The sequence below is a fragment of the Siphateles boraxobius genome, unplaced genomic scaffold, assembly GCF_051911475.1.
Source record: "Siphateles boraxobius isolate OS27281-9 unplaced genomic scaffold, OSU_SipBor_1 41, whole genome shotgun sequence".
Taxonomy (NCBI): Eukaryota; Metazoa; Chordata; class Actinopteri; order Cypriniformes; family Leuciscidae; genus Siphateles; species Siphateles boraxobius.
Window position 1 is genome coordinate 22993665 of NW_027509042.1, and position 23549 is coordinate 23017213.

The 23549-nt window shown below is 42.2% G+C and overlaps 1 protein-coding gene across 1 annotated transcript in view; it reads right to left on the reverse strand.

The window, feature by feature from the left end:
* Positions 1 to 23549, reverse strand: part of stx8 (syntaxin 8) — an 82696-nt gene that overhangs the window by 8941 nt on the left and 50206 nt on the right. The gene's annotated exons all lie outside the window — the stretch shown is intronic.

The window sequence follows — 23549 nt, forward strand, 5'->3', positions numbered from 1 at the left end:
GCTAGTTTCTGTAAAAAGATTTTATAATTCAAAACTCATTTTGTAACTTTTCATACATTTTAGAAACATTTCTTAACTTTTTGTCATTACCAGCTCTAGATGATATATATATATATATATATATATATATATATATATATATATATATATATATATCTCAAATGTCTTAGAAATAAAAAAATAAAATAAAAAAATATATATACATAATCATTTATTCAGAGGAAGGGTTTTGTCCAAGTGCTATTGGAGTTATTGCAAAAGTGTAAATTTGATAATTATAATGTCCAAACACACACACACACACACACACACACACACACACACACACACACACACACGCAAACACGCAAACACGCACACGCACACGCACGCACACAAACACGCACACAAACACGCACACACACTCTCTAGTGGGACCAGACTACTGAGTTTGGGGTCTTTGGGATTTAGGGACTGACACCCAAACTCTTTTAAATCAAAAATGAATAAATAAATACATACATAAAGAGGAAGTGGAAGAACAACAACAGAACAAACACAAATGATTCCAGCAGCTTTGTTGCTTGGACCCCTGAAATTAAATTACTAAAATAATCAAACAGAAACTGTTTTAGATTTCCTGGAAAAAGTAAGATGAAGTACTAAAGTCTATAATCCAATATCTCTATCTGTGAGAACATGTACAGTAGAAGATCTGGAGAGATACAGACACCTTCTCACTCCTTCAATTCCATACTATGTTTTTAGAATTTATTTATGAGGCAGTAGAAAGAGACCGGAGAACTGAGGGAACGGGATTAGGACACAATGCGTCCCAAATATGATATTTAACAAATTAGATATTTTATGCACATTAAAACTGGGCATGCAATCAAAAATACCAATAATTAACTAAGTTAATACATACAATAAAATGTTCTATTTGATACAGTAATACTACACCATCACTAGAGCTGTGCTATACTGTACTTAAATAACTAACCATCTGTATTATGATTTGCTGTGTTTTTCTGTCTGTTTCTGAGTCGTGGAACTAATCCACCATAAATTCATTTTTATGAGGTCAGATTTATCCTAGAAAGAATAAGACATTAGGGACTGAACATCATCGGGCAGTGTGCCATTGAAAATTTCCCAGGAAAGTGTGGAGTAGCCATCAACCCATTTCAACAGGACAACCCCATTTATATCACTGAACATGTGCATTGTCACAAGATGACATTGTATTTAATATGTCGATGAAATGCTGTTGCCAGACTTTTCTTTTATCACTGCATAAAGCTAAATATGATTAGAGGTGATTTTATTCACAAATAATCAAATGGAATTTAGCTTTAAGAATATTTAATGATGTTATTTAAATAACTATCACTTACATTCAACATGGAATTCAAAACTGCTTGCATGTCCCATACCTATTCTTGTGTTTATGGAAATTGTTCATACATAAGAGAGGCGCAACATGTAAAATTCCCTTAAAAACACACAAATGTGCATGGTGCAGTGTGCTGAGTTTAGAGCTCTCACTTAGAATGCTGAGAATCCTTTGAGACTTTCCAAGCCCATTTTTAAATCTAAATCTATTATGCGCATTGGTACATTAACTTTGTATCACACGCTTGAGAAATACTGTGCTGAACCACCATCTGAACAGCATTTTCTCATTTTCTTTAAGCTGCTGAAATGAGCAGAATATGAAATTCAGAGTAAAAAATAATAATAATGCTGCTAAAATGGAAAGACAAAAAAAAAAAACGTAAGAAGAAAATACCACGGATCATTACGGAATATGTCCAATACAATATTATTTATGATTAAACAAAAAAGTTAATTGTCCGTTTTGCTTTGGTGTAGATCTAGCTGTGTGGCTTCCCTCCACCCTGCTCTAAAAACACTAACCTTGCTGGAAGCCTCTTTCCAGAGTATAGAGAGAATGAGTGAAAGAAATAAAACAGAGAGTGAGAAATAAAAGGAAATAATGAAACGGGAGATTAACCAGAAAATGGCTAAAACAAAAAGAAAGAACAAGGGAAAAGGAGCAAGAGTGAACAGGTTGACCTGTATATGGACTTTGAGGTAGAGCAGAACACACACTCGAACAGAAACCATGACTGTAAAAACGAGCAGCTTACTGATAGAATTTCAATACCTAGAAGCAGTGAGCTGGATGTAATTCAGCAGAAACGGGAAGTTGTACATTTTTTCAGCTGCTTGCTGCCATCAGCCTGCCAACTCAAATAAGCCTCGCTCCACTGTGCAACAAGCTGTTTTGATGAAGCTTGATGAAGAAGAATCTCCAACACATTTCAGACTCTGATACAGAAGCCAAAACAGCCGTCACTCACATCATTACTGTTATTGGTGGAAAGAGTGGAAGGACCAAAGGTTATGTATATAATGTGTCGTGTCAGCTGATAGGTACAAAAAGATATAAATCAAGAACCAAAAGGAAGCCAAAAAACACCAATGGAAACACAATACCACTAAGAACCGCAGATCAAGGCATATTTTGAAACGCATTACACTGATTTTACCACGGGTGAATGTGCGGTCAAAGCAGACTTACTCATTTCCATTAAAACACATGTGAATAAGGACAGTGGAAACACAAGCATATGTGTAGAATTAATGTCTTTTGCTTTGTAACAAATTTTAAGTTTGTAAAAAATTTGTATAGCGAAAAGAAGTTTGACCATAGAGTGGAGTACCAGCCGTACAGATTAACCTCCTGGATCCATGCATTTGTTATTTATAACAAAGTTAATTATATCTAGCTTTGGAGTATTTCCACAAGTATGGGGAGAACACATGACCGCAGAGGCCTGGCCAGAGGCATGTGGTTGGATGGAGGTGCAGGTTTCCTGGCTGAGCTATAGACCAAGAACAGGTTCATGAGAATTAATTTGGCAGCTCTAGGAAGAGATCTGAACACATTTCTGAAGGACGAATGCCAGTTTGGCAGCAGAGGTTTATGGTCAAAAAGGACAGATGCAGCCTGAGGTCAAAAAGTGACTTTTTTCTTCACTTTTCGTCTTCAGAATATCACCGTTACAAACACTTCAGTTTCATTAAAATAATGCTCCAATTTCAATACAAGTTAAAGCTGCAGTATATATCTTTTTTGTAGTTTAAAAAACAAAAAAAATCAGTTATTGAGCAAGTACATTAGTGTTGGAAACTTTTCCTAAGCCTTACCCTGATTTGCAACGGCAAGCTTCTAAAAATGATTAATAATTTGAGCTGCCGAGTCCGCTTCCGTCGTTACATCACGTCTGTAAACAGAAAAAAGAAGACCCGGCTACTATATGGCATGTGCTGAAGATGCAGTTGCTTGGAAAGACGGCACCTCTCGTTGGTTTCATACGGATTATATAATCAGAGAAAATTGGTTTTCAATTTGAATTGGTTCATTTAAAAGTAGACATTTCAAGCTTTTTATATACATATTTCTCAAGTACAATTGTAATCGAAATTGTTCAACCCCCACTGCAAATCAGGTTTATTGGCAAAATGTACATACTTTCAGCTGTTTGCAATGAACAAATCAAACGACAAGTAATTGAAATAGCAATGGCAATTATACACTGAGTTGTGACGTGCTTTCAAATAATGTATTACTGTATTTGTAATGTAATATCAAATAATTTGAACAGTTTCAAATAATGTATTACCCTTATCTGCATGATCAAAAACGAAAGAGTACTTTATTTTCTCTGCAGTTCAAAGTTTCTTGTTTTTGACAACAGGTGATTCCCCAGATGTCAATGATGACTGCCATTTAGACCTTTCTAGATTAAAAGCAGTTTAACCCTCTGCATATGACAGATCCACTTCTGTTTGGGTGATCACAGATTCATCCGCACAGAGGAGCAGTGCCGTAGCACAAACCACATAAAAAAAAAAAAACTCTGCAAGTAACTAGCAATTTTATGTTTCAAACAGAGATGGCGATAGAGAGAGAAAAGCAGCTTTAAGCTCTTAACAGTTGTATAACTACTACTACTAGTATAATACAGCAGTACAATACAGTTCATTAAAACAGACAAAAAATGTGTTTCAACAGCAGAGCCAAAAAAATAAACAAACACCAATGCTAATTTGAAACTAACGAGATGGAAACCGGAACAACCGACACACTGAAAAGATCTAACTGAAAATTATAAATCATAAGTCATTTACATTTATGTATTTACCAGAAACTTCAATCTAAAGCATCTAAAAAAAGGATATTTCACAAATTTTTAAAAATGTTCTCACAATTTACAACATGTTCAAGCCACTCCAGATATATATGACTTTCTTATGGTGAGCGTCTGTTGGGCAAGTTTATGCGGTGTTCCACACGTCGGCTCTAGTCAAACTGTCTTTGGCGGAAGTTCGCCCGATTCAGCATGTTGAATCCGTGTCGGGCTGTGGTTGGCTCACAAATCTTTGTGTTCATCTGAAGAAAGAGAGTCATACATCTGGGATGGCATGAGGGTGAGCAAATCATTTTAACAATTATAACTATCCCCTTTAAAGTGTTCAAGCTATACATTTTATTAGAACAAGCATTTCCTGGGAATTGAACCCATGACATTGTCATTGCTAACACTATGCTTTACCATTACACAATCTGACATCTCTGTCTCTACTTGGATTAATTCTCAAACACAAATCAGAGCTATGGCGGATGTCAGAATTTTCAGTGAAAACTGATTCTTTGTTTGCACTACCACTTTTATGCTACTTTTATAGCACTGTCTTTTTTGAAAACTGAAAGTTTTAGCTTGTGTACAATGCAATTTCATGGAAGAAGAGCATGAAAATGAGGTAGTCAACCGGATTGCTTTCGTAGTGTAAATGCTCATGTGGTCGAATGAGTTCGTAGAGCCACAAAAGTACGCCTGCTCTCCGCCTACTGACCTAATGTGTAAACATTATGGGAAGCATGCTAGCCAGACGGGATATAAACTTTGTCGGCCGAAGACCCAAATTTCGTTTGAAGACGAAAAACGTAGAAAGCACAATGTTCTCTCACTATTCCCAATTTTTTAACATACACTCACAGCGTTCTGCGTGGTCTTCCGGCTATCAGAGTTTAAACAAAAGCTGCTGCTCTCCTAGTTTTTCTGTTGTCCTCGGGCGCGTTATATGTAAATTGTGCAAGCTTAATTTGTCCATTGGATCGAGAGATCTGAAAAAAAAAAAAAAAAACACATACATTTATCCGCCCATAGATTCTCCCCTCGAAGAAATCAGGACAAAAGTGGTCGAAAGTGTTCAAAAGAGACAGATAGAAACATCAGGTGTAAACGGGAAAGTGTCTCCCTCGTCTACATGTAATCCAATCGACCAAAATGCAACTTAATGCCAGGTATAAACAGGGCTTAATAAGGACCTTATTTACTTGAGCTGAGACTGTCAGAGCGGTATGTTGATGTTGCTCCAGGTATAAAACCTAGAGAACCAAAGAACTGTCACATATGGCTTAACTTGAGGCTGTGCGTGTGGTAAGAGAAAATTAGCGTGTCCACCAGGGGGTCCAGAGACCACAAATATGGACAAAACATGTCAATAATGAAAAGAATCATGTGAAAAGGACATACAGCAGATTAATGGATGAGACTGACAATGTGAGAAAGTATTCAAGAGTGTCAAAGAAAAACAGACATAACAGAGAGAAGCAAGTGCCCCAACCATAAGGTAAGATTTAGCTTCAGTCTTCCATAACAGCTCAGTAACTCTCTACTGGCAGCATTGGACTCATGGGAAAACAGGCCTGCCTGGCGGTTCCCTTCACACAAGCTTGCCATTCCAGTGACATAATTCTACATTTCCGAACTCAGTGTTTGCACAGATATGACAGCTGCCTTCTCTGGCTCGGGCTGCAACTATCAGCCACATAACAAAGCGGAGCCCATTACAAACAATGACTGTTTATTTAAAATGCTATTATAACCCTCTAAACCCATATTGTGTTCACACACACAAACTCACATAGAGTATGCAAGATATGTAAATGTATGCGGGTCAATGACAAATCAGAAGAAAATCTTTTTAAAAAATCTAGCTTAAAATACAGACACCAAGTTCTAAGAAATTAACCTTGTATTCAAGCTGGTTCCATAGGCTTTGAAAAATGTTTTATGCTATTTTCAAGAAAATGTCATGTTGTGTAACCATCGAGTTGCACAACATTTTTTTCGTACACTGTGAATTGATATGAGTGTATGTATCTTAATCATTATTTTCATTTAAAGGTCAAATCATCTGATATTTTAAGTGACCTACTGAATTTAAAACCCATTCACAAATATCTGCAGACTTCCTCTATAATATTATTTACTGTTATGAAATAATGCCACATTATTGACACGTTGATGTCTAACATGCAATGCATAGACAGACAGACAGACAGAAGGACGGATAAATGGGTCTCATATAAAGAGGTGGGTATGTTCTATGCTAGACCTAAAATAATATTTACTAAAATATAATGTACATTCATGCATATTAGCCATTCATAAGGGACAGAAGTGTGAAATTTGGCCCACAAACACCAATAAATATTTGAGGATATTCTAACTTCCACACTGCACGTGAAGCTGTAAAAATGTGAACCCTCAGAGAGAGACACCAATCAGACACAGATGTTCTTACATATGACCTCATGTATGCATTTTCTTTCTCACCATCCTGCCGTCATCTCCAACACTTTGGGCCGCCACACCTCCAGACCCATTAGACGAACCGTCTTTCTCTAAACAACCGGTCATGATTAGCTTTCATCCACCGCCAGATGCTTTTCACGAGGACAAACCACAGCAGTTAACAAGTCCATTTCCGTACCTGTTTGTAAAGTGGAAAAGGACACTTCTGATTCTGGGAATAATAGAGGGGAGTGATTTGCTCTTGGACCTGAGCCGCCTTTCCAGGCGCTAAATCCCAATCGTTTGAAAAAGTCACTGCAGAGAGGCAGTATGCAAAGGAAGGGTGGATGTTGACAATCCGTGTCCTGTCCTGTCCTCGCTGCCAGCTCTCTCCCACTTTGTCTGTCTCTCTCAGCTTACAGAAAGCAATTCCAGTATTCCTGCTCTATTCCCAAAACAGAGTCTTCCAACAGTGACTCATTGGAGAGATTCCTCTGCATTCAAATCTGTTTCCTATAAATTAGTCTCTGTTATCAGAATATGTCTCACGCTATGGGTTGCTCTTGTGCCTCACTTACAGGGAGAAAGTATTTGAGCTGTTAACGAGTTTCCTATTATAAAGGCCAGCTTGTGGCTGCGATCATCTTACAGATGTTGTTTGAAAAAAAAAAATCACAGGAAGGTGAAGTGAATTGTTACATTTAATAATTCCTAAAAGTGTGTGTATATATATATATATATATATATATATATATATACACACATTTATATTTGACAACTTTTGGACTTTTGACAGCTCCGCGGCTTTTGTTAAAACGATACTCGGTTACTAACGTAACCTCGGTTCTCTCTAGAGAGGGAACGAGTATTGCGTAAGTTTAGCTTACGCTACGGGAAAGATTCATCTTCTCGAGATACTGAAGCGAAAAAATTATCCTTAATTTTGTATTCATTGTCTACGCAATGCAGCAGCTAGCAGACCTAGAGCAGGCCATCTCGCGTGCTCATTGGCTGCTCTGCGGGCAACTGCTGCAGCCTACCAGTGAGCCCGGCGTGACGTCAGGCCCAATGAATGGGCGTGGCTTAGTGTATAAAAGTAGGGGCTGTAGGCTGACTTCCCTGGTTTTTCGTAGGCTGACTTCCCTGGTTTTTCGTCGACTGAAGCGAAGTCGCTCGTGGCGCGAGCACGGCCGGTTACGCAATACTCGTTCCCTCTCTAGAGAGAACCGAGGTTAAGTTAGTAACCGAGTATCGTTCTATTATGAGAGGTTCTCTCGTATTGCGTAAGTTTAGCTTACGCTACGGGTACACTTTGTCAACGCCCTGCGCGCCAATTATCCACCATGGGACCCCGAACTTTCAGGTTTTAAGTGGAAAAATAAGGTGGCCCGCCAAGCGCAGTGAGCAGTGCGCCGGTCTGTATAGGCACATGGCACATACCCTACTTAGTGCAGCTCAACCAGGAGAGCTGAGTCATGTGAGACTGATCTGAGCAGGAGATCTGGGCAGAATACACCTCTCCTTCAAACTGACAACAGTTTAGCCTGCAAGGCAGGAACTTCTAGGTTATAAAACCTGACAATGGTAGACGGGGAGCTCCAGCCCGCCGCTACACATATGTCATGGATAGAAATTCCACTGGAACATGCCCACGAAGAGGCCACGCCTCTCGTGGAATGAGCCCTGATGCCCAGAGGGCATTGCAGACCTTTTGACGCTTAAGCGGCTGCTATAGCGTCCACTATCCATCTGGACAGGCTTTGTTTCGAGGAGGCGTGACCCTTGGTGCGCCCACCAAACGAAACAAAAAGCTGTTCCGAACGCCTGAAGGATGCGGAGCGCATAATGTAAAACCTCAGCGCTCTGACAGGGCAGAGGAGATTCACATCACTTTCGCTGTCAGATGCTGGGAGAGCTGACAACGAAATAACTTGCGCTCTGAATGGAGTGCCCATCACTTTAGGAACATAGCCATGTCTAGGTCTGAGGATGACTTTAGACATCCGGCCGAACTCAAGACACGACGCGCTGACAGCCAGCGCATGCAGGTCCCCCACACGTTTTACTGACGACAGTGCAGTCATTAAGACGGCTTTCAGTGATAGATATTTCAACCCCACGGAGTCTAGTGGTTCAAAAGGAAAAGCTATCAGGGCCTCGAGGACCAATGAAAGATCCCACATGGGAACCGACGGGGGGCGCGGCAGATTCATCCTTCTAGCTCCTCTAAGGAAGCGGATGACCAACTCATGTTTTCCCAGTGACTGGCCGTGGGTCGATTCTGCGCACGCTGCCACGGCCAACACGTATACTTTGAGCGTGGATGGGGACCTTCCCTTATCCAACAGCTCTTGTAGGAAGTTGAGCAGCTGCGCCACCCCGCATGTCCGCGGGTCCAGACCTCTGTCGGTGCACCATCCAGAGAACACCGACCATTTAGACGCGTAGAGCTATCTCGTGGAAGGGGCTCTAGACTGCGTGATCGTGTTCATCACTCCTTCTGGCAGGGCAACGAGTACCCGTTGATCAACCATGCATGCAGAGACCAGCGCTCTGGATGGGGATGCCAGATGGTGCCGCGAGCCTGAGAGAGGAGATCTGCCCTCACCGGAATCGGCCACGGGGCTGTATGTGACAGCCGTGCTAGTTCCGGGAACCAAATCTGATTCTCCCAACGCGGGGCTATGAGGAGCACCGAGTGGCGCGTTTCCCTGATTCTCTTGATCACCTGTGGTAACAGAGAGACCGGATGGAAAGCATATAGCGGGAGGCTGGGCCAAACCTGGGCCAGCGCGTCATCGTCCTTCGAGAAGAACGTCGGGCATAGAGCGTTGTCTTTTGACGCAAATAGGTCGACTTTCGCTCTGCCGAATAGGCGCCACAGTTTCTGGACCGTTTGGGGGTGCAGGGACCATTCTCCTGGGGGAACATTGTCCCTGGACAGTTTGTCTGGGCCGTCGTTCAAATGGCCAGGCACATGCGCCGCCCTCAGCGAGCGCAGGTGCATATGAGACCAAATAAGGAGGCGTTCAGTCAGATTGCGGAGATTTCTGGATCTGACACCGCCCTGACGGTTTACATAGGATACCACAGACATTGTCCGAGTGGACAAGAACATGCTGTTCCTGTATGAATGGGAGGAAGCACTTCAGCGCGTTCTCGACCGCTATCATCTCCAGACAGTTTATCTGAAAACCCTTCTCCTGGTCTGACCACTGGCCAAAGACCGTTGTGCCCTCGAACAGCGCGCCCCAACCCGAGTTGGACGTGTCTGTCGAGATGACTTTCCGATAAGAGATGGTTCCCATCCTTACTCCCTGCTGGTACCAGTCGGCCACTAACCAGGGCTGCAGAGCCGCTATGCAGGTCTGAGTCACTCTGATTTTCTGGCCGCCAGACAGCCAGGCTTGGCGGGACACGCGAGTATTCAACCAGCGTTGGAGCGGGCGCATGCGCAGTAGGCCCAGCTGAAGCACCGCTGCAGCTGATGCCATACAGCCCAACATCCTTTGAAATGTTTTCAAAGGGAGAAAGCTGCACTTCTGGAAAGATGCGGCTAGGTGGTCGATAAAAGAGCCGTCATGGTCACCGAGTCCAGTTTTATTCCTAGAAAGGAAATTGACTGGCTGGGCAGTAACGAGCTCTTGGTCCAGTTGACCGTGAGACCCAAGCTTTCCCAATGATTGAGAAGCACTGTCCTGTGAGATAGCAGTTCTGTCTCTGACTGTGCCAATATCAGCCAATCGTCCAGATAGTTCATTATTCGCAGCCCCTGACTTCTCAGGGGGGCGGGCGAGCGACGTGTCCATGCACTTCGTAAATGTACGGGGTGCTAGGGACAGGCCGAACGGCAGGACGGTGTATTGATATACCTGACCGTCGAAGGCGAATCTCAAAAATTGCCTGTGACGGGGTATTATCTGAATCTGAAAATAGAGAAATAACCAGTCCCTCGGGCGAACGTGCGCGAGGATTTTCCTGGTCGTAAGCATTTTGAACGGTCTTTTCGCAAGCACTTTGTTCAAATGTCTCAGATCTAGGATAGGTCTGAAGGCTCCATCCTTCTTGGGTACGAGAAAATATCAGCTGTAAAAGCCTGACTCGCTCAGAGAAGGTGGTACCTTTTCTATAGCCCCTTTGCACAGCAGCTTTGCTATTTCTGCGTGAAGTAGGTGTGCTACATCTGCATTCACTATCGCCGCGGTCCGGGCTTGAAAGCGCAGGGGACGGCAAATGAATTGAAGTGTATAGCCCTGCTTTATTGTGCTCAGCACCCATTCTGAAAGCCCTGGGATAGTTTCCCACGCAGCTATGTGAGCCGCTAGGGGTCGAATGGCCTCCGGGTTCAGATCGCCGCCATTTGCGGGCTTGTGAAACTGAACCGGAGCCGAAAGCGCGGCGTGCACGCTCTCGGTTCTGGGCAATGGCTGCTCGCTGAAAGCCGAAACCGGATGATTTATGTGAGATGTCCCAATCATAAGGGATGGGGAACATTCTTTTTTCACTTTTTGACGCACGAGCAGCGCTCCGGGCGGAAAAGCTTTCTGTAAGCGTGAGCACGTGTACGCGGGCACGAGACTTACAACTGTATCTGACGCCCCGATCATAATGGATGGGGAGCGTTTTATTAACGCCCTGCGTTTTGTGATAACACTTGAACGCGCGGGCGGAGCCCGGTGGGAGGTTTGTGTTAGCAAGCGTGAGCCCTCTCTGGCAGGCACGAGACTTACATTCATAACCTGCTTCTTTGATCGTGTAACAGAGCGGGCAGATAGTGGGCACAGAGACATTGTGTCTGTCAGTGGACACATTTCTTACATTCAACACTCGAGCGGCTTTTCTGCGCTTTTTGAGAGTGTGCTCTGTGAGTGACACGGGATTTGGAGTCCTTATGTGTAGGGGTGAACACTGGGGCGTGGGCACTTTCACTACACTTAAAACACTGACGGCGTGAGCAGGACCAGACCTTATACTCTTTTTGAGATTTCTCTGGGTCGCCGTGAAAACGGCGTTTGTGTGCAGGCGAGAGGGTGAATAAACCGGCTCGTTGGCTGCTAATTGAACCACTGCAGTAGCCTGTTTGAAGGGGACTGACAGGGAAATGAACTTTGACGGCGGTCCGGCCATAGCGGGACACGTGCGTCTTTTCTCTCTCTCTGTTAGGAGAGCTTCGCGTGCTCAGACTTCAGTGTAATTCTTTGCCGAGGCAAATAATTACACTGAAGGGGGCGGCGGCGGTCTGTGACGGCTGTCTGAGCCCGACCTAGGGCGGCCGCCCTGACGTCGCTGCGAAGTCTGAGGCTGAGGCTGTGCTGGACGCTGGGTGCTGGTTCGCACAGGTGGCTGGCTTTGTCTCTCGCGAGAGCGGCCTGTGGCGGAACTCGAGCGTCGTGGCAGGAAGAGGTTCATGGCCTGCGTGGTCTTCTGCACCTCAGAGAAGCGGTCAACGATCCCGTTCACCGCTGGGCCGAAGAGACCAGTGGGGGAGAGCGGCGCGTTCAGGAAGGTGGCTCGCTCAGTTTCCCTCATATCCGCGAGCGTTAACCAGAGGTGGCTCTCTGTCACAGTTAACGCGGCCATGGCTTGTCCGATGGCTTGGGCTGCGGCTTTGGTGGTGCGGAGAGAGAGATCCGTCGCACTTCTCAGGTCCGTAACCGCAGCTGGATCCCGGCCCTCTCCCATTCACGGAGGAGGTCGGCTTGCAGGATCTGTAGCACAGCCATTGAGTGTAGAGCAGATGCGGCCCGGCCGGAGGCGGCATAAGCGCGGCCGACCAAGGCGACCGTGGCTCTGCAGGGTTTAGACGGGAGGGCTGATCGTGACCGCCATCTCGCAGAGGGCGGGCAAAGGTGCACTGCGACCGCCTCTTCCACAGGGGGAATAGCCGTGTACCCTTTCTCGGTGGCGCCGTCCACTTGGGAGAGCTACACGGAGTACTGTGACTGAAGTCTCGAGGAAAATGGTGTATTCCACGACTTCGTCAGCTCCGAATGAAGTTCCGGCAGGAATTGAGTGGGCCTAGTTGCTGAAGCTGTGCGGCTGCGACTCTGAAGAAAACAACCGTCGAGCCTGTTCGGCACTCGAGCCCGAGACGGTTAACAGCCTGTGTCAGCAGGCGCATCAGTTCCGCATCAGCTCCAGCGCGGGTACGGGTAGATTCCTGGATCGACGAGGTGGCAGAATGAAGCGATCATTCCTCGCTGTCCGATGCCAGGATGGAGCAGCAGTCTTTTGTGGCGTGTTCCTCGGCCTCATCCTCCAATGCGACGGCAATGAGGCTCGTAAGCGGCAGCTGCGCGTCAGTGAGGAGAGGCGGGGAAGGCGAAAGGGAGGCTCGAGGGAGGTTCTCCGGCGAGCGCGTCGCTGTGGCCACAGGTTCCGGCTGTCTCAGGGAACAGCGCTTCTTCCTGCGCGGTCCCACAGAGGGCGTGGTGACTGCTGCGGTGTTGAAGGCCTCGAGTCGAGCCCGCAGGATCGACAGCGGAAGCTCCTCACAGAGCTTGCAGCCCCCGGACACGAGGACGAGCTCTGCGTGTTCCAGGCCAAGGCAGAGAGCGCAGATAAGGTGGCGGTCTCCGGCGCTGAGCGGGGCTCTACACGAGCCACAGGAAGTGCGAGGCATCTTTAAAAAGACGCTCGCTGCTCTTTTAGAATATATATAGCAGGCAAAAGGATACGTCGCCGGATAGCGTAGCTCGCACGGATGGCTGAAGGTGGCGAAGACGGCCGGCTTCCTCAGCGCTGCCCTAAGCTGGCTGTTCGCTGTTCAACGGCGGCGGTGGCTTATCTCAGATCCAGCGATGTGAAGAGCTCGCTGAAGAGACGAAAAATCAGGGAAGTCAGCCTACAGCCCCTACTTTTATACGCTAAGCCACGACCATTCTGGCGGGCTGTGACGCTATGAAGGCGCGGGCGCCCTTCATTGGGCGTGACGTCACGCCGGGCTCACTTGTAGGCTGCAGCAGTTGCCCGCAGGGCAGCCAATGAGCACGCGAGATGGCCTGCTCTAGGTCTGCTAGCTGCTGCACTGCGTTGACAATGAATACAAAATTAAGGATAATTTTTTGGCTTCAGTATCTCGAGAAGATGAATCTTTCCCGTAGCGTAAGCTAAACTTACGCAATACGAGAGAACCTCTCGTAAGACAACTACAGATTTTTGTATAGTGTAATGTCAAAATCGAGTGCATAATGGGTGTTGAATTTTTTATTTATATTTGCAAAAGAGAACGCCACAGCCCTTTTTCTCGGTTTTCCTCAAATCATGTATCTATCACACATTAATATTTGTCATGTTTACTGGCTGCGTAGACAACCAAGTTTTATTAAAAGCCCATCTTCCCAGTGGTGAATTCCCCCTTCTTTGTAGTACAGCAGCACTGCATCATTGGAGAGGCTGCAAGCTAGTGTGTTCATTAGTAATCTGTGATTCTTTCAGAATTGTTCATACACTGATTCTCATGACTCGGTATTAAAGAATTGGTTGAATGAATGATTCAGTGCCTCATTCAAAACACAAAAAAAGTAAATCGCTTGGTGCCACCTGTAGACTTAAAAGTAACCTGCAGAAACAGCCGTTGAATTAATCTTTTTGGTGAAAAGATTCAAATAACTGAAAGGAATCCCCTGCACTACTGTGAGCATAACAGCATGTGTCTGGGATACAGGACATTTCTGAGGTGCTGGGATCTATCACAGCTCTCTGGGAGAAATTTACCCCTCTCTCATATGCCCCACAGGAAGTCTGACTCGGCCTGCAGCCATGCAACTCTGAGTTGCCACCCTGAGAAATCCGTACCCCCCTTTGCTTCCAAAGCCACTGCTGCGGTAGAAGAGACCGCTGGGTTGCACGGCTGTGGTGGCTCATGTGGTGTCTGCAGTAAAGAGATCCAGACAGACATGATGTATGCACCAATGTGAAGGATGGTGGAAAAAAATGATTCTTAATTCCAATGATCATTAAACAACCCCAACATAGAGACTGAATAAAGAAAAATGAAGTAATGTAAAGAAAATTATATTTTTTAATCACTCACAAACAGTACAGCTTAAAGTTGCAGTAGGGAGTTTTGAGAAAATGTTGACTTAGCCTGAAAATTTGAACAAGCACAACTTACAGGTCCAACCCCCTTGCTCTCTGCTGCGCTACAGCCCTCCCTCCACAGCTCCTCCCTCCACAGCTCCTCCCCCACAGCGGAGCCTGCCGTGAACGCGCAGGCTAGTAAACAGGACAATCGATGACGGCGGATTATAAACAGTTATGGAACATTCACAAATAGGGACGAAACATCAACAATATGCTTTACATTGACTATGGCCTGCCCATACTTTGACTACAAACTTGGTCCTCAAATCATTATGTATTTTGCAATACATGTAACTTTATAACGTTGCACTCTTTCTATAATTAATAAATAGCTAGTAAGATAACGTTAAATGATTAGTTCACTTTTCAAAAAAACATTTGCTGATAATTTACTCACCCCCATGTCATCCAAGATGTCCATATCTTTCTTTCTTCAGTCGAAAAGAAATTAAGGTTTTTGATGAAAACATTCCAGGCTTTTTCTCCGTATAATGGACTTCAATAGGACACAAACGTTTCAAGGACCAAATAACAGTTTCAGCGCAGCTTCAAAGGGCTTTAAACGATACCAGACGATGAATAAGGGTCTTATCTAGCGAAACGATCGGGCATTTCAAAAATAAATAAAAAAATTTAAGTTTTATAAGCACAAATGCTCGCCTTGCTCTGTTCTGTGATGCACGTTCGTAGTCCTGTTTGAACTCGTTCATCAAAATGAACAAATCTTTTTTCGAGTCATTCCGTTCGTTGAATGAACGAAATGACTCCGAAAAAGACTCGTTCAAAATGAACAAATCTTTTTTCGAGTCATTTCGTTCGTTGAATGAACGAAATGACTCGAAAAAAGATTTGTTCATTTGGATGAACGAGTTCGAACAGGAGAGTCACGAACGACGGTACGCACTCGCGCTGTGCAAGAGAGGGGTGATCAACGCGTACACGAGCGTGATTGACACTGCTAAGACATTCCTCCTGGCTCTGATTGGTTGTTTCTGACCGGGAGCGGTTTATTTCTGCAAATGGCAGTAGGACCACAGGGAGCCAGAGGAGCTTGATTTTTTCCACAGATTATCGGTCTCATATTCTACTGTCAGGACATAATGACAATTTTAACAAATATTTGGTTACAAAAGTGACCCACTGGAGCTTTAACTGCTGAATAAAATAGATGTTGTTCTAGCCAACAACAACAACAAAAAAGATTTCTGGGTTACAACATGGATCATTTCCATGAAAAAGTCACAAATCATACAATTTGGTCCCTGGAAATTATTACAAATTGTATTATCATTAAATTAAATTCAATTTAATTTACATGAGGACATGGACTAAAGTTTCATTGAAATTGTAAGGAACAGAGAATACTTCTTGCATATTTTAAACACAGATGAAGATATTTTTTATGAAATTTGATAGATTTCTGACCCTCCATTGAAGGTCCATTCCATCAAAACAATGATGACCCTTCAAATAGTTGATAAAGTGATCGTAAAAGTAAGCCATTTAAATCGAGTGGATTAATCCAAGTCTTCTATCTACTTGATAGTAGGGGTGCGCCATATCATACCGTCCACGATAATACCCGTATACATTTTTACATGATAAAAAAAGTGTCATATCGCGATATCAATGATATAGCGACGCGATGACGTATGGCGCATTTAACGTTCCCTAGCACGCACAACAACAACACCTGTCTGAGCGCGAGAGCAGCCTGTCAGCCTCCGATGATGATTTAGCAATTTCACAAACAGCTTGAGTCTTCAGCGGGGCTGCCGACGCGCGTCTTCTCCTGCGCGCGTTTAGGAGTCGGGACATGCTGAATGGTCTCTTGCACAATCGGGCCATCAGTGCATCGTAACTAAAGTTTATAATTTTCAAGTCTTCTTAATTCTTATCAGTTTAAACATTCAAGCGGTTTTAAACTATCCAATAAGCTACTCGCGCAGTCTCTGAGAGAGCTGCACTGCGTACATACATAGAGTACAGCTCGCGAGAAACTAAAGTTATTTTTCGCGGATTATATCGCTTTAATGGGGGGAAAACGCAAAATTGTGTAAAACTTCCGGTCTTGGTAAGTATACTCATAAACACAGTCGGTTATGTATAAAACGCATGTGACAGTGTGACAGACAGTATAATGAAAACAGCAATGGATCCGTGCACTAGCTGTAAAAGTGACAGCAGCCATAGGCTATGCGTCTGTCACTAATGTTGTCGTCAAAACAACAAAAGATAGCTTTAATTGTAATGAATGAGAATTATTAGCCTATGTATTTAATTTAATCAGGAAACAGAACTAAAAGACTATGTGTTATTTTACATTTGATTACTCTATTATGTTTCTGTAGTATTTCTGAATACTGGTGTTAGACCTACACACATTTAACATTTAATTCAAAGATTGAAATCAAGCTTCCTTGTGTTATGTAAACTCTTAACAACAAAATTACCACATTGTAAAAACGCAATGAGAGAGCAAACATTTAGGCGAGATAAACATAGAAAATTTTCAACAACAACAAAAAAAGTCTATATCGTCATAAATATCATTATCGCAAATATTCTTGAAATATCGTGATAGAATTTTGAGGCTATATCGCCCACTCTGATAGAGATTTATTTTTGTTATTTTGTTCACAAAAAACTGGAAGCTCAAACATATGCTTGATGCACGATATCCAGTGAAAATTCTTCTAGTGTCACGCAAGAACCAATGAGGTTTGTTCTTGCTCGTCAAGCAAGTGTGGTTAAGCTGCTGTTGACCATTTTTTATGTGCTGTATATTGATCGATATTGAATAGAAGCTTAAAAGAAATTGGTTCATCATATAAAGCAACCATGTCTGTTTAGATGATTCATATGGATAAGTGTCACAATCTCTACATGACCTTTTTGAAGCATCAAAGGTTTAGTGAAATGCACTTTGAATGGAGGGACAGAAATCTTTTGGAACGAAAGGGTTTGGAACGACATGAGGATGAGTAACAAGCCCTACAGACATTTTTCCCCACTTATTTCTGTATAAACATCAGATGCAAACAATTGTGATGATAAATAGATTTATTATGTATCTGTAACTTTTACTGCTTAGTGCACTATATGTGACCAAACAGGATCAGTACCAAAACTCTACAGTGATACTTATGCTCAGTGTGAATACTGTATATTGTTAATGGGTGCAGCTTATATAATAATATATAATTATTATTTCTTCCAACCACAACATCAACTAAAAAGGTGAGTCATCTGTGTCAATGACTGTGGTAAGATTAACTGTTATAGAACAGGCAACTATTCTATAAGAAATGTTTGTGCTCTTATTTTGTGAAATAGAACTATATATATATACACACTGTGATGAATAAGTGCTATTATATATCATACTGATATATGCTATACTGCGATGAATGTATGATTACATGGGTGTGTATTCCTGCCTGTGTTAGAGAAGAAGTCCTTCCCACGGCGCTGTTTCGAGTTCTGCTTGTTTTTCCTTGCTGGTTCAATCACTACTGGGGCAGCGTGTTAATTCTCTGCAACTAACTGGGCTAATTTCTTCTCCTGGGGTGTGACACTGAGCGTTTGCCGCCACCACAATTCTTCACAACTGTTACCACTTGGCCCTAAAGCAGAACAGAGTTTAGGATCCCGTCTTTGCCAACAACAACATACAATATTGACATCTCACTCTTCCCACATGGACCACACTCTCCATTTGATGATATAATGCCGGCAATTACAATATTTACAAGAAATTGTGCTTCATCGTGGAATGCTTCACATCCCGTTTCCTCGCTGTTTTATCCTTGATGTAAACACTCTTTCAGAGTTAGGATTAGTTGGACTGTACTTCATGTTGAGAGTTTACAAGTTTATAAACGGACACTAAGCTGAAAAAGGCTTGCTGAGTTTCGGCCAGTAAGAAAATACACACTTGGGTTTAGCTTGAAGGAACTAAGAAAAGATGTTTGTGTGATTTTGACACATGCAATGAAATGATAACAAACACATTCAGATCTCCTTTGAAGGGACATAAAACATTAAAATAAGCTTTATGTCTATCTATGTACAATCTATATGATAATTTATAACTATAATCCAAAACATCAACATCTAACCTCTTTGTACGTGGCTCAGTGACAAATAAGAGTTTAAAGAGAAGTCTTTTAAAAACGCACTTTAAAATACATGAGTAACATTCTTAGAAACTCTTTTGTATTCATTTTGCTGTCAAGTGGCTCATATTCATATGGTTTGAACAAACTTGTATACCATTTGTAACTCTTTCTCTGCCATTGATATTTCTGGCTTTCAGTGTTTTCACTGTTATAGGGTAGAGGTTCTATCAGGCATCTTCTGAAAGAGTACTGAATCTCCTGATTAAAAGACATGCGAAGAAGAAACAAGTGATACCATATGCAAGTAGTAAAATAATGTGATCATCAAACATTAAACAGCATATAAATCAAAACTGCCTAATATTACCGAATGAAATGTCGACCCATGATGAGCTATGGGACTGTTGATGGACTCGATCAACTCAATCTATATTTTGATCATTGTTTTGAATCTGACCTACAATTTCTAATCTTAGACAAAAACTTGTCAATTATTATTTTTTTTAAGTAGAGGGTCTGTTCTTTATTTCAATATATTGCATATTCAGACATCCATACTACATAATATTCTGGGAGCGATGAAAATCAATAATGATAAAAAATGCTGGCGGGGGCTGACAACTTTTTTCTAAAATGCTGTCGGAGAAAGAGTTAAGAAGTTTGTGAAATGTCATGTGAAAAGTAAAAACATTTTTCTTTATGCACCTTGAATACATGTGAGTGTACACATTTAAATCGTTATTCCAAAAATGTTTTTAAATATATTTTTCAAGGTAATAAGTTATTCTTCATCAATATCATGAAATAATAATTTATAAATATTATTATGTGTTCGAGTCGCCACACCACGAGACATTTTACAACCTGAACTAACCTTGCCATGTCATAAAAAGCTTAAATTATCTGATATATTTTAAGAAACTTAATGACACAGTCATGAGCGTCTTCAGGGGTCCATTGGATATGATGATGTTGATGTTTTTTAAACTTTTTTATTAACATTCCGTTTTAATTTTTGCCAGGTCTAGCGACAATACAGAAACACTGACAAAGTTGTTCCAAATGTGGTTTACTCTCAATGATGTTGCAGATGGTATTAATAAGTGACAAGAAGACCATTTTCATACATTATATGATCCAAGTTATGAAGGATGTGTGAATCACAACAAAAACACTAGTCCAGCATTCTGTTAAGGGGAGATGTGTGGAAAATGCTGCCTCAAGAGCAGGAATCGAACACAATGAAGCATTCACATTAAAACTGAAATGAAGGTAGAGACCAGATCTGGAGGGGAGCCCGGGAGGGGTCCGTCTTTCAACACGGCATCTGGATCAACCTGCTGATGTCTTTTTGATGAGAACTTAGTGGATTTTCTGTCAGGGAATGAATTTCTGTGTGGAAAATATATGTGACTTAAACAACCTTAAAGCTGGTCAAAGCACTGTCTGGGGATTGATAGAGCCTTTAGTCAATGAGCTTGAGAAAGAGGTAGTGGTCTTCAACAGTTATTTGTGTGTGTGCTTAAATACTGCTGTGTACTGACATGAAAAGGAGAAAAGAAAGAGAAAAAGTGAGACACAGACACATGGCACATGTGCACGAATTAGTCTCGCCATTGGATGGGGTTCACCGGAGCCCTCTAAATCTGGCAAGGTTTTCACTATTCACCATTCCACCAGAAGATTCATTGTTCTATGGGCACCAGAGAAGACGGTTGGCCAGTGATTTAGTGATTCTCAAAGGAAGAGCTCTCTTTTAAAGGTGGGACTTCAAAGTCAGATCCCAAACGGAAACCGTGTTGTCATATGAAGACTGGGCATTTTAGCTGTCAAATGAGCAGAAAACTGAATAGGATAGTGCAGATTTACTGAAACAAGGGTCAGAACTCACAAAAAACAAATCCATCAGTTAGAGTTGAACAACCAATCAGTGGTCAGCCAAAGAAAATATGGTGCGTTATGGTGGTTGATGCTAATTAAAGCTCGACAAAATGTTGTAAAATGCACAAAGGCATTCCTCAAATGTGCTGAAGTTTGATGTCTAAACTTCAAAAGCATGTGTTCCAGATTTTTGTTCGACTCAATTGAAGGGAGGTACTGGCAACGCAGTTGGACATGATCAGTATTTTGTGATGCAATAAACCCATGACTCACAAACTCATAAAACATAGGAAGAAAACAATCTCTCTTTCAAAAATCTCTTCAAAACGTTTCCTGGAAAATGAGAGAGGGATTGCTGAACCTAGAGCAGGGGTCGGCAACCTATTTGTCATAAAGTGCCATTTTTAAGTTTCCGAGTTCATTACTGTGCCATAACCCCCCCCCCCCCCCCCCATGTTTAAATAAACAAACATATTTTAAATATTCATAATGGCTAACACAGAAATAGTACAGAAATTAAAATGTTTCCCATGAAATTTGTTTTAGATTTCATCTTTGTTTTCAGGCCTAAATTAGACTTTGAAGAACTGATTGGACCTGGTCATTCGTGTTTTTACTGACTTTTGTTAAAAGTGTTACACTTCCACTTGGCAACATAACTGCATCTCACTACTTTTAATGAAGACAACTGTGTGTTAAGCTTCAGAATGTAAGCTAAACTTTCAGTTTCATTTGCGCAGTTTGCACGTCGGCTTGCTGAAGAGATGCGTGTTGCAGCAGCGCTGTCATATCCATAAACCGGGAGCCGTTACACTCGCATGTTTTTTTTTTTTACCAATTTGGGAGGAGTAAGATTTACATTTGTGACTTCAACAAGCATATATAATGCATGTATGCATTTTGTTCATTTTCATCTGGAATATGTAAAAGTGTGCTCTCAATCAGAGGGCATTTGTCTCACGATTGGATAGCTTTCCAATCAGAGAAAAAACATGAAGTGATCAGGTACGCATGAACGGAGTTTCCACATGCATCGCAGTCATTTTAACATGTATGGAATGTTTAATAAGGACTCTTTACACTTGGTTGAAATTTATAGCATTAACTATTTACAGCGGAACGAGCTTTAAGGTGTCAGTTGGATAACTTGTTTGCGCTGATGCGCAGTTGTCAGCGCGACCACTCTGACCAATGGTTTGTTAGAGCTGCACGCTTTCATTGACTTGTGCAGTTTAATACTCACACTTTAATAATATTAATAACTCCTAACTTAAGTTAATAAAACAAGCTGTTACTACAAGGAATTATTACATCAATATGTAGATCTGTATATAGGTGGGAGGTAGGCTACTTTATCTGAATGAAATACATACACCCCTCTCGCGCTTGCTTGCGTGCCAGCGATTAACCTTCCGCGTGCCAGTGTTGGCACGCGTGCCTTAGGTTGCCGACCCCTGACCTAGAGCCTGAGGTACCAAGAGAAGCCAGAGATTTCCTCCACATACACATATCATACTAAACAGATCTCCTTTTTACCACAGCAGGATGTTGCGGTTGCCAGGTTCAACTCAAAGCCTTAACGCCAGGTAAAACCGAACAATGAGAGCATAATTAGAATGAGGGTACCAGCAGTGCAAAACAGGGACGTGGATGAATATAAGCACACCATGACGGGATCTGGCAACCAATGACAAGTGTTAACATCCCAACAGGCTTAATGCAATAAAGGATCTTATATTCTGACATATTTTCATGACAACTCCAGCAATTCGCAGGTTAAATGACTGACACCTCGGCGTACCTCAGTGTTATTTAATGCTTCCCACGCACCTGTGTTCTAAGTGAAACCGGTTTATAAAGATGACCACAGGATTTTAATTAGCGTATATACGTGAGACCAGGTGAACCACAGTCTCGAGAGTCTGGCTTGCCAACAGAAACGCTGACTTCAAGACTATCTAAATTGAACAGTTCTTTTATATGCTGCTCCTATAGAGAGAAAACAGTTTATATCTGTACAATTTTCCTTATTTCCTTTTTGCTTTTTCCAGGGTTTCTGCAGCTATCTTCAAATTAAATTTAATACCTTTTTAATGCCTTTTTAATGGCATTTTTAAACTTTTTAATGCCATACACGACCCATGACTAACCACACATTATATATATATATATATATATTTATTTCCTGGAACACATAGGCATAATTTGCAGGTGGGACATGTCCCCACCACTTTTGCCAAGGTCGATTGTGTCCCCACCATTTTTGAAACATCTCGCGGCAAGAATGTAACAATACAAATAAATAAAACCTCTCCAGTTAACTAGCAGAGCATTCATTTCGCTGGTTTGTTAAATAAGAGGCAATCTGAAATGTGTTGTTTTTTAAATCAAGTAACCAAAGTGCTCATTGCCGCTGCTATCAGTGGCGCATAGGGCTGGCCGATATGGACCAGAAGTCATATCCCGATATATTTTGGCTGAATATCGATATACCATATATATCCATTATACATTGATTCTTATTAAAGCTACTATTAAAGTTCTCAGTCAAGAGCAGTGAGTGATTTCCTCTGTGTTTTGTTGTTTTAATAACATTAAATAGATTTCTCCCAAAAATGTTAACTGTCATCATTTACTCTCTCAAGTTGTTTTAAACCTGAATAAGTTTCTTTCTTCTGTTGAAGTTATTTGGAAGAATGTGGGTAACCAAACAGTTGATGTACCCCAGTGATTTGAATTGTATATTTTTCCCGATGGAAGTCAATGGGGACCAGCAACTGTCTGGTTACCCACATTCTTCAAAATATCTTCTTTTCTGTTCAGCACAAGC